This window comes from Ovis aries, chromosome 25 (assembly GCF_016772045.2).
Source record: "Ovis aries strain OAR_USU_Benz2616 breed Rambouillet chromosome 25, ARS-UI_Ramb_v3.0, whole genome shotgun sequence".
Lineage (NCBI taxonomy): Eukaryota > Metazoa > Chordata > Mammalia > Artiodactyla > Bovidae > Ovis > Ovis aries.
Window position 1 is genome coordinate 10693158 of NC_056078.1, and position 13392 is coordinate 10706549.

The following is a 13392-nucleotide window of genomic DNA, read 5'->3' on the forward strand; positions in this document are numbered from 1 at the left end:
CTGAGTGACTTTCATATCAAGTATGCTCTGAAAATACTTTTTACAATAACCTAGTTAACTAATTATTATAAGAATGGAGTGCTATGGCACATTTCAAAATTCCTTTTCCTTCTCTGCCTTAAGTAGAATTCTGAGGGCATTTTCCTCTAATTTTTTCTATGGGAAACTGGTTGGGCTCCTGAAGGAAAATCTCACAATATGGTGTGGTCTCTACTTGACTAGGTACCCTTGGAGATTTTGACTTTCAGACTTGTTCACACTGTCCATAAATTCATCTACTATAGTTTAAATTTTCCCACCCTAGCCTTGGTTTCTGTGGTGATTTCCACTCATAAGTCTCCATTGCAGTAAGCTATGACTCCCTGTATCCACCTGTTTGTCTTTCCAGTCTTGGCTGCCATGGTTTACCCTTGTGCCCACGTGTCATGGATCCAAGAATTATTGATTTTTCAGTCTGTTCCACTTTTTACTTTTTGTTAAGACAGAGTGGCAACTTCTAAGTTCCTTACATGTGGAACTGGAAAACAGAATTTGATTTCTTTATAGTAAATTCTTTTTGCCTGGAAACCTCATTGTTTCATCATTGATTAGGAAAAATGTTTTGTTGTAGAGCTGTCTTACAAAGCAAAATCTACCCTGTTATGATTTTTAACTAAGTGTTTTTTGCACATATGTTTGTCATGACCAAGTGGGCTTTATCCCAGGGATGCAAGGATTCTTCAATATCCGCAAATCAATCAATGTAATTCACCACATTAACAAATTGAAAAATAAAAACCATATGATTATCTCATTTTTGATATGTCTTGACAGAGTTTCTGCTATATTATTCTTTTACTGAACTGCATAGTCTTGATTTCTGCATTTGTATTAGTTTTCCAATTTCTTAATAACTAGACTTATATGGAACATTTATATTTAACTTCACCCAGAATGAAATACCTTATAATGGGTGACTGTTGCCCACATCTAAATATGCAGTTACCTTTAGGGCTATCAATTAGGGAGTTTCCATTTGCCCTCTTCTCAGCTCTTTTTGGCATTCCTATTGCTTGTACAAATGTTATATTCTCACAATTCATTTTTATTGTATTATTCAAGCTCATTTCACTTGCAAATGATTTAAAACCAAATTAAACCACCTTGAGCAAAAACTGAAAAGGAGGGAGGAATATACTGTCTTCTGTACTGAAATGATAAGAGTAGCCAGAGTGTGGAATTAGATTGATCCAGAAACTCAAATGCTTTTGGAACACTGTCTTTCCAAATATTCTCTAAATTTTCCCATGTACATGGACTTATGGCAACAGGACATGTAGAAATATATATCCTTACAGGGTCCAGAAGTGAGTTTTCCTGCTCTGCATGTGATAATAAAATTTTGTAAAAAAATATTACAAACCCAAGTTGAAGATACTATCCGTTTATGCATCAACGATGTTAACCAGGTCAATACAAATATGCTATTCACAATACTCAAGTCTATAGAAATTGGAAAGAAAAAACTTAAAAATTATTTTTATTCACAGATGATATTATCCTCTCTGTAGAAACTCTTAAAGAATCCAGAAAAACTACTATAATTAATACTTAAATTTTGAAAATTTGCAGAATGTAAGGTCAATATACAAAAATCAGTTGGATTTCTATGTGCTGGAAAACAAAAATGTAAATATAAAATATGAAACATCAGTTATAATAGCATAAAAAAGTACAAAATAATAAAAATATATTTGTCAAGAGATGCACATGATCTACACGCTGAAATCTTTAAAGCATTGCAGAAAGAGATTAAAGAATAAAAAATAAGTGGAGAGATAGACATACCCTAGTCATTAATTTGAAAACTCTGTATGATAGAGGTGTCTATTCTTGCCCCAAATGAACTACAGATGTAATGTAATGACAATAAAAATCTCAGATTGCTTTTGGTAGAAATAAATAGTCTCAAATAAAAATTAGTATGTAAATTCAAAAGACCTAAAATAGCCAAAATCAAATTTCAAAAGGAAAAAAAAAAATGTAGAACACTATGACTACCTGAATTCAAGATTCTTTTAAGGTTACTATAATCAGGCAAGTTTGGAATTTGTATAAATGAATACACAGATAATTGATACAGAATACAGAGTCCAGAAAAAGAACCACACCAATTATTTGATTTTTGACAGAGGTCGCAGGGAACTAAATGGTAAAAAAAAAAAAAAAAAGATAATAATAATGTTTCAATACATTGTGTAGTTGCTTTGGATATTAATAGGCCACAAAAATAAATAATGATCATTGACTCCTAATTTTAACCTAATACAAAAATTATTGTCAAAAGTCCTGAAAACTTTTGTTAAGTTTACAAAATTTCTAGAATAAAATATAGGAGAAAACCTTAGGGAATTTATGCTTCAGCCAAGATTTATTACATAGGCTTCAAAAATCATATATTATACAAGGAAAAAATTCAATAATCTGAACTTCTTCAAAATGAAAAAAAAAAGTACTTTTTAGAACACAGTTACAAATGAGAAAATTCAATCCACAGATAGGGAGAACATATAAAAAATCATATATCAGAAAAAAGACATACCCAGCGCAAGACTATTAATATAATAGCCACCTGTTGCTCTCACTAAGCCATGAGAAAATCACCATGGGAAAAGAATAAAAGCAAACTACAGCAATACAGCATAACCCAAATAAAAGTACATCAGATTGATTAGTTGGGGTCATCATGCCCTGCTAAGCCAAGGAAAAACATAGTGTGGGCCTTGGAACACCAGGTCAGTGAGAGTTCGGAATGATGCTTGCACACACACGAAGATGTTTTCCCGGGGATATGCAGGTCTATGGCCTCCAGCAAGAAGGAAATAACAACGAGAGTTTAAAGTAATCAATAAAATGGGAGAGATGACTGGGGACACAGAGGGCTGACTTCACCATAGCACAACAGATACTTTCTGTTTGCCAAGACACTAAATAAAAGTGATGTGGCTCCGAACAACAGGGCTCTTGATCCAAGAGGTCTTGAGTCCCCCGGTCCCATCTTTAAAACTTTAATTCTGTCTTTAGTTTATTTTTCCCCAAACTGTGTGTTGACCACTTTCTATTCCTATCTTCTGTGCTGGCTGCAGCAAGTGGCACCCAATGTGGGGCTCAAAAGTGAAGGATCACCAAGAAGGAAACAGAAGTTGAAATTTCAAGGGAAACCGTGAATCTGAAGCTGAAATACTGGCGCACTGCGCTGGAGAAGAGTGGGGTGAGGCCTCTGAAAATCCCCCTTCACTGTAAGTAACACTCTCTCAGGCACTGATACTGGGGTTAAGTATGGGAAATTCAGAAAGGAAAGCTCAGAACAATATCGGCCATATGTATGCCTCTTAAGGCGGTTTTTGAAAGTAGCTGGAACAAAAATAAATGAGGGCCAGCTTTTGGAGCTTTCACAAACCATTGAGAAAGATTGTTCGTGGTTCCTGTCTCTCAGTACTTTAGATTTAAGAAGATGGGAGAAGGTAGACAGTGAATTCCACAGTCAAAGAGAACCACAGTCATAGAAACTAACCAATCTGATCACATGGATGACAGCCTTGTCTAACTCAATGAAACTATGAGCCATGACATGTAGGGCCCCCCAAGATAGACAGGTCATGGTGGAGATTTCTGACAAAACGTGGCCCACTGGAGAAGGGAATGGCAAACCACTTCAGTATTCTTGCACTGAGAAACCTATGAATAGCATGAAAAGGCAAAAAGATAGGACACTGAAAGATGATCTCCCCCAGTGGGTAGGTGCCCAATATGCTATGGGCGATCAGTGGAGAAATAACTCCAGAAAGAAGGAAGACATGGAGCCAAGGCAGAAACAACACCTACTTGTGGATGTGACTGGTGATGGAAGTAAAGTCCAATGCTGTAAAGAGCAATATTGCATAGGAACCTGGAATGTCAGGTCCATGAATCAAGGCAAATTGGAAGTGGTCAAACAAGAGATGGCAAGAGTGAACATTGACATTCTAGGAATCAGCAAACTAAAATGGACTGGAATGGGTGAATTTAACTCAGATGACCATTATATCTACTACTGTGGGCAGGGATCCCTTAGAAGAAATGGTATAGCCATCATAGTCAAAAAAAAAGAGCCCAAAATGTGATACTTGAATGCAATCTCAAAAACAACAAAATGATCTCTATTAATTTCCAAAGCAAACTATTAAATATCACAGTAATCCAAGTCTATACCCAGATCAAGTCTTTGCTGAAGAAACTGAAGTTGAACAGTTCTATGAAGACCTACAAGACCTTCTAGAACTAATAACCAAAACAGATATCCCTTTCATTATAGAGGACTGGAATGCAAAAGTAGGAAGTGAAGAGATACCTAGAGTAATGGGAAAATTTGGCTTTGGAGAACAGAATGAAGCAGGGCAAAGACTAATAGAGTTTTTCCATGAGAACGCACTGGTCATAGCAAACACCCTCTTCCAACAACACAAGAGAAGACTCTACACATGGACATCACCAGATGGTCAATACCAAAGTCAGATTGATTATATTCTTTGCAGCCAAAGATAGAGAAGCTCTATACAGTCAGCAAAAACAAGACCAGGAGCTGACTGTGGCTCAGATCATGAACTCCTTTTTGACAAATTCAGACTTAAATTGAAGAAAGTATGGAAAACCACTAGACCATTCAGGTATGATCTGAATAAAATCCCTTAAGATTGTACAGTGGTAGTGACAAAGACATTCAAAGGATTAGATCTGATAGACAGAGTGCTTGAAGAAATATGGAAAGACGTTCATGACATTATACAGGAGGTAGTAATCAAGACCATCCCCAAGAAAATGAAATGAAAAAGGCAAAGTGGTTTTTTGAGGAGGCCTTACAAATAGCTATGAAAAGAAGAAAGTGAAAGGCAAAGGAGAAAATGAAAGATATACCCATATGAATGCACAGTTCCAAAGAATGGCAAGGAGAGATGAGAAAGCCTTCCTCAGTGATCAATGCAAAGAAATAGAGGAAAACAATAGAATGGGAAGAGATCTCTCCAAGAAAATTAGAGATATCAAGGAAACATTTCATGAAAAATGGACACAATAAGAGGAAAGAAATGGTATGGACCTAACAGAAGCAGAATGTAACTAAGAAGAGGTGGGAAGAATACACAGAATTATACAAAAAAGACCTTCATGACAGAGATAATCACAATAGTGTGATCACTCACCTAGAGCCAGACATCCTGGAACACAAAGTCAAGTAGGCCTTAGGAAGCATCACTAGGAACAAAGCTAGTGGAAGTGATGGAATTCCAGTTGAGCTATTTCAAATACTAAAAGATGATGCTATGAAAGTGCTGCACTTAATATGCCAGCAAATTTGGAAAACTCAGCAATGGCCTCAAGACTGGAAAAAAGTCAGTTTTCATTCCAATACCAAAGAAACTCAATGCCAAAAATGTCCAAACTGCACAATTGCACTCATTTCACACACTAGCAAAGTATTGCTCAAAACTCTCCAAGCCAGGCTTCAGCAGTGAACTTTCAGATGCTCAAGCTGGATTTAGAAAAGGTAGAGGAATCAGAGATCAAATTGACAATATCCGTTGGATCATCAAAAAAGCAAGAGATTTTCAGAGAAACATCCACTTCTGCTATATTGACTATGCCAAAATCTTTGACTGGGTGGATCACCACAAACTGTGGAAAATTCTTCAAGTAATGGGGATACTAGACCACCTGACCTGCCTCTTGAGAAATCTGTATGCAGGTCAAGAAGCAACAGTTAGACCTGAAAATGGAACAACAGACTGGTTCCAAAACAGGAAAGGAGTATATCAAAGGCTGTGTATTATCATCCTGCTTATTTAACTTATATGCAGAGTACATCATGAGAAACGCTGTACTGGAAGAAACACAAGCTGGAATTAAGATTGCTGGGTGAAATATCAATAACCACAAATATGCAGTTCACACCACCCTTATGCCAGAAAGAGAACAAACTAAAGAGCTTACCAATACAGTATTGTAAAGTAATTAACCTCCAATTAAAATAAATAAATTAAAAAAACTAATACCCACCCCCCCCCCCCAAAAAAAAAGAGTTTCTTGATGAAGGAGAAAGAAGAGAGTGAAAAAGTTGGCTTAAAGCTTAACATTCAGAAAACTAAGATCACTGTATCTGGTCCCATCATTTCATGGAAAATAGATGGGGAAACGATGGAAAGGGGGACAGTCTTTCTTTTTGGGGGCTCCAAATTCACTGCACATGGTGACACCAGCCATGAAATTAAAAGATGCTTGCTTCTTTGAAAAAAAAAAAAAGCTATGGCTAACCTAGACAGCATATTAAAAAGCAAAGACATTACTTTGCCAGCACAGGTCATCTAGTCAAAGCTATGTTTTTTCCAGTAGTCATGTATGGCTGTGAGATTTGTACTATAAAGAAAGCTGAGTGCCAAAGAATTGATGCTTTTAAACTGTGGTGTTGGAGAAGACTCTTGAGAGTCCCTTGGACTGCAAGGGGAGCAAACCAGTCCATCCTAAAGGAAATCAGTCTTGAATGTTCATTCAAAGGACTGTTATGAGCTAAAACTCCAATAATTTGGCCATCTGATGAGAAGAACTGATTCATTTGTAAAGACCCTGATGCTGGGAAAGATTGAATGTGGGAGGAAAAGGGGAAACAGAGGATGAGATAGTTGGATGGCATCACTGAGTCAACGGACACGAGTTTGAGTAAAGTCGAGTAGTTGGTGATGGACAGGGATCCCTGATGTGCTGCAGTCCATGGGGTTGCATAGAATTGGATATGACTGAGCAATTGAACTGACTGATGTAGTGAATTAGAGAAACTTCTTTGCAAGGGAATGCCCATGCCTGCATCTATCTGGTCAACTTGGGCACTGATAAAATCCATTTTAGAACCTCTTCAGACCCCAGAAATCTCAGAAGGGAGTCAGGATGTGAAACCCCATCAAAGGGAGAATGTGAATATGCAGAGCCTGAGAGGATAGAGCAAAAAAGGCAGGAGGCTCTTAAATCTGTAATTCCTTCTGTGCCTTTGTTTAGGGAAGCAGAATTTCCTCTGCCACCTCTTCCTCCCCTTCCTGTCTTAACTGCTGGAGCAACTCAAGCTTTTCCTTCATTATAAGAGAAGGCAATTCTGTTAAACCTCCGGAAAGATATTTGGTGGGCTCGATGGGAGGGTGACTTGAAGACTATGACTATGACATTTCCAGTGACCATACAATGAACAGATAGCTCCTGGGACAGATCCTAATAATCCTAATGGAGTGTATGAAGTATCACTCAGTCGTGTCCAACTTTTTGTGACCCCCATGGACCGTGACCACCAGGCTCCTCTGTCCATGGGATTCTCTAGGCAAAAATACTGGAGTGGGTTGCCATTTCCTCCTCCAGGAGACCTTCCCAACTGTACATAAAGGAGACTTCATTAATGTGAATTAGAGCATGAGGTTGCAAACAGATTCCCTTCAAAATACTAAAGGAAATTAAGCAAGCAGTTCAAAATTATGTAGTAAACTCTCCATAATTTACTCTCCATAATTCTTTACCTTGGGAATAGTTCAGGGACTAGCTGAGGGTTCCTTTTTGATTACGGCGGCTTATAACTAAGCAAGACAGATCCTCATCTCTTTAAATCAATTGATAGGCAATGGAAATTGGGAAAAAATTCAAGATCAAATGCTTATGAAAGTTTAGGGTATAAAACAGTTGAGGTGGTACAGCATAAGAGCCTGAGAGAAAATAGAGGTAAAAGGACAGGCTTTTCTGCTTTAAGAAAAGACCTCACCTCCCCAGAGAGACAATCGCTGCTGAGAAATATGTTAGTCAGACTACCCCTGTCATCAGAGCCAATTTGAAAGTTCTCCGGTTTAATTTTTAATGGTGAAACTATGACTACAAAAAAGAGAGATGACATTTTTGACGCTGAATGGCCAGGATATTCTTTAGACTCCAGAGAAAACTGGTTAAATGAAATCTTTTTTGATATTGCAAAACTGGTTCTTCTTGCATGTACAATTAGGAAAAAGTTGACTTGTTAAAATACTTTTTTGAAGCTCCAATTCTGCTGAGAAAAAAACAACATCTGAGAAAAAACAATGTCTGGGAAAAAACCTGAAGTTAAAACTTATCATGTCCTTAGGATACACAGCCCACCCCATCTGAGACTCCGGCCATGAACAAATTGGTGGACTCAAACCAAGAATAAAAAAAGAAGGGGAAAGAGATATTTTAAATTTTAAGTAGAAAACTATAAGATCTCTGTCTGCATGTCTGTCTAACTTTATCTGTGTCTCAGTGTGTGTCTTTGTTTTTAGATAATATGAGGTTCATTTATAAATAAGCTCTATTTAAATTCAGGTTCACATGAACTGAAAAATATTCAATATTAAATATCTAACATTAATGTTTGTTGTTAATCTAATTAAGACACATCTTAAGTCATCCACATTGCATGATACTTTTATTGTGCCTAGGTTTAAACTAAATTTATCAATAACAAAATAGTAACTAACTATATATTGAGTTCAGTCCAGTTCAGTCGTTCAATCGTGTCCGACTCTTTGCAACCCCATGAATCGCAGCACGCCAGGCCTCCCTGTCCATCACCAACTCCCGGAGTTCACTCAGACTCACGTCCATTGAGTCACTGATGCCATCCAGCCATCTCACCCTCTGTCGTCCCCTTCTCCTCCTGCCCCCAATCCCTCCCAGCTTCAGAGTCTTTTCCAATGAGTCATCTCTTCACATGAGGTGGCCAAAGTACTGGAGTTTCAGCTTCAGTATCATTCCTTTCAAAGAAATCCCAGGGTTGATCTCCTTCAGAATGGACTGGTTGGATCTCCTTGCAGTCCAAGGGACTCTCAAGAGTCTTCTCCAACACCACAATTCAAAAGCATCAATCCTTTGGCACTCAGCCTTCTTCACAGTCCAACTCTCACATCCATACATGACCACTGGAAAACCCATAGCCTTGACTAGATGGACGTTTGCTGGCAAAGTAATGTTTCTGCTTTTGAATATGCTATCTAGGTTGGTCATAACTTTTCTTCCAAGGAGTAAGTGTCTTTTAATTTCATGGCTGCAATTACCATCTGCAGTGATTTTGGAGCCCAGAAAAATAAAGTCTGACACTGTTTCCACTGTTTCCCTGTCTACTTCCCATGAAGTGATGGGACCAGATGCCATGATCGTTTTCTGAATGTTGAGCTTTAGGCCAACTTTTTCATTCTCCACTTTCACTTTCATCAAGAGGCTTTTTAGTTCCTCTTCACTTTCTGCCATAAGGACGGTATATATAGGTATATATAAATGAGTTGAAAACTTTTAGATAAACTCTATTGAAAATAATTATATTTTAGAAATGTCTAAAATAATCTCTAAGGATTGGGGTAACTTAAATTTCTCAGGTTGTACTAAACTAAATGATAAAAGTTTACTAAATAGCTAAGTTATTTCCAAAAAAAATAAAATAAAATTTTGAAACATTAATTACTGAACACTGACTTCCTCTTACAGAAAAATTAAGGAGATTTTGGACTATGAACCAATATGTTTGGTGCCATCCTGAGATGTTCTCTAGTTAAAAAAAAATAAGCAAATTTTTTTTAAATTAAAACTGGATTTATGTTCAACCATCTATAAAATGCTAATATACAAGACAGTTCATGGTTGTTTAAGGAAAATATGATTTATGTTTTTAATAAAAAAGATATAAAATGAAATTATAGTCTAGTAAGAAAAGAATTGATGCTTTTGAACTGTGGTATTAGAGAAGATTCTTGAGAGTCCCATGGACTGCAAAGAGATCCAACCAATCCATTCTGAAGGAGATCAGCCCTGGGTGTTCTTTGGAAGGAATCATGCTAAAGCTGAAACTCCAGTACTTTGGTTACCTCATGTGAAGAGTTGACTCATTGGAAAAGACTATGATGCTGGGAGGGATTGGGGGCAGGAGGAAAAGGGGACGACAGAAGATGAGATGGCTGGATGGCATCACTGACTCGATGAACGTGAGTCTGAGTGAACTCCGGGAGTTGGTGATGGACAGGAAGGCCTGGCGTGCTGCAATTCATGGGGTCGCAAAGAGTCAGACATGACTGAGTGACTGAACTGAACTGAACAGAACTGAAGAAAAGAAAAAAGAAAAAAAAATCCAAAAGTACAGGTAGCTATTCTCTAAATAGATAAATGAAGTGATAACTACAGAAAATGTAAGAAAGGATTTATGACAAATGAAAAAAAAAGTTTTGTATACAAGTTTCTTAAGACAATCTGCCTTTTAAGTTTTATCATTACTTTGACTAAGTAAATAACTATTATTTCAAAATAAATATAAGCTGGAATCAATCTGGAATTTGGTTTTCTCTTCCTGTCTTCTTGGAATATGGCTTTTGATAACAGATTATGTAAGTTTCTTTGTCTTTAAGTGATTCATACTTGCTTTTAAAATCTTTTGTTACTTTGATAAAATGAATGTTATTTCACAATGATCTATGGAGACTATGATGCACATAGACAAAGTACATTCTGCTTCTACAAAATTAACCCCTCATCAGAAAATTTAAAATGGATAAATAATGGCTATAAACCAAACAGTCAGGGTTAAGGGAGGTCCAAGACGGTGGTTTGGCTTTTCCTGGCTCCCTGACAAACCTCACCTTTATTTGATAGGAAAGAGGCTTTCCTGGCTATAGGTTAATATTTCACAATAAAAAGAAAAAAAATGTGTTTTCTACAATCTCCAGTGATCAGGGCACCCACTTTGCTAGACAGGTCATACAGACATTGGCAAAAAACTTCACAAACATCTTGGAGACTATCGTTTTTACTGATGTCCTCGATGATCAGGCAAGGACTACAAAACAAAGGGATCAATTGCATGGGATTAAACAGACGCTAAATATGACTACAATTTTCATGACTTTTTGTCTGACATAATACTGGGTTCTAATCTTTGTTTTCCAATATAAAAAAGCTCTTCTCTTCAAGTCACTGATGGTTTAAAACAATTCAGTGGTTTACATCTGTGGGTAAAATTAAAACATTTATCTTTTCACTCTGCCTCATCCCTTGAGAAATTAGAGATATTTGGGTTCTGAATACCCACATCAAGGTAAAAAAGACCTTCACCAGACATACAGAAAAATCTCAGAGTATACTGGGGAGCTCTAAAAGAAAAATCCACCCAACTGTTGTCAGGCCTATGGTATCCATTATGTTTCACTGAATATTAAGTTCTAGCTTTGTTAATTAAGGTCTGTATTTACTAAGACTCACTTCTAAGATAGTTCCTTGTGGTTATGTTACATTGCTAAGAGGCTTCATTAAGTTAAATGAAAAAAGACACCCTAAGTTTGTTTCTAAAGCTTATCTCAGTAACCAGTCTTTACATAAAGATCAGATGCTCCAGGATCTACAACCAGGAAGTAAACAACAAGCAATAGTCATTTAACAAATGAAGCTGGGTAACTTAAAGATGTCACTGTACCATACCAAATAAAAGTTCTTGACTTAAGTTATCACTTAGGATTTTATTATTACTGCTAACTATGTTGTTTTTTATATTGCCTGTTTCAAGAAATGTTGTCCCTTATATTATCAAATGTTTGACTGAGCCACTGATGATGATGGTATACAGTTTCATATAAAATCCATAGTTATAATGGATGTAAATCATATATCTTCCTTTGGTAAGCTCTTTTATGTATCTGTGACTATTAATATAGTCTCTCAATTTATATGGGTCACTGCTCACTCTAGTGAGACTACAGAATCTGTACAAAGACATTTATATGCTTGTTTTGCTATTATAAAATTACCAAAATCTATAAAAACTGATAATGACCCTGCTTATACCAGTAGAGCATTCCAACAGTTTCTTAAAATTTGGTCTATAGAACATTCTACTGACATTCCCTATAATCCACAAGAATAGGCCATATTGGAGAGGGCTAATCAATCACTTAAACATATGATACAAAAACAAAAATGGGGAGATGCCCTAGGACAATAAACAATATTGAATAAAGCTTTATTTACTCTCAATTTTTTTAATATTTTGGCACGAACTATGGAAACTGCAGCTGAACAGCATTTTCGGGCTATACCCGAAATACAAGTAAGCCTGTGATTTGGTGGCTAGATCCAGTAACAAATGCTTGGTCACCAGGGAAGTTAATTACATGGGGAAGAGGATTTGCTTGTATCTCCCCAGGAGAAGGTCTAGAACCTGTGTGGATTCCAGCTCATAGAGTAAAACTGAGCAGAAACAACCAGTGACTCCAGGCAACCTGATGATGGATATGTTTGCCCTGATAACTATCACAGTGAGTATACCCCTTGCTTCAGCAGAAGCAAAGAAATATACCTATTGGGCCTATGTACCTAATCCCTTGTTGCTAAGGCCTGTTAATTGGGGTGAAGGATCTATTTCTGTTTATGTTAATGACTCCCCTGGGATCCCTGATCCAGAAGACAAGCTTTTGCCCATTCATAAAAAGGAACAGGTACTACTACTACTACTACTAAGTCGCTTCAGTCGTGTCCGACTCTGTGCAACCCCGTAGATGGCAGCCCGCTAGGCTCCTCTGTCACTGGGATTCTCCAGGCAAGAATACTGGAGTGGGTTGCCATTTCCTTCTCCAATGCATGAAAGTGAAAAGTGAAAGTGGAGTTGCTCACTCATGCCCGACTCTTAGCGACCCCATGGTCTGCAGCCTACCAGGCTCCTCCGTCCATGGGATTTTCCAGGCAAATGGGGTGCCATCGCCTTCTCTGAAAAAGGAACAGGGGACCGCATTTAATAGTACTTTGCGTTTTGATACTTGGCCTGTTTGCCTAGGTGCTGACCATAGCTGTCTTAATCTATCAGTGCAGACTTGGCTTTCTATAAATTCTTTGAACAGAAATCACAGTAAGGCTCAGCTGCATTTACTTTCTGGATTGAGCTTTGGATATCAATAGACTGATCAAATTAATCTAACCAAGCTGGATAGACCCTTATGTGAGAGCAGACCCATATGGGCTGATAGACAAGATCAAATACACTGGGATAATTGTTGCAGGATTGAAGGGGTGATCTTACTTAAAATTCCTATGGAATTCTCTGGAACTGGTCCCCTAAGGGGTATGCAGGCTTTAATTGCTCACACCATAGCTCATCCTGCAAACCTTATAAGAAGTTGCATGTGTCTGTATACAATCACACTATTACTGCACAATCAGAATATTCCATTATCTGGCATGGCAGTGGCATGTCTCCACCACAGCCACAGCTTGAAATAGGTAGGGATCAAACAGAATTATGAAAGCTGGACATAAGTCTGAAAAAATATCAAATTTGGGATGGAAATTATTCTCATTCCGTGAACTATA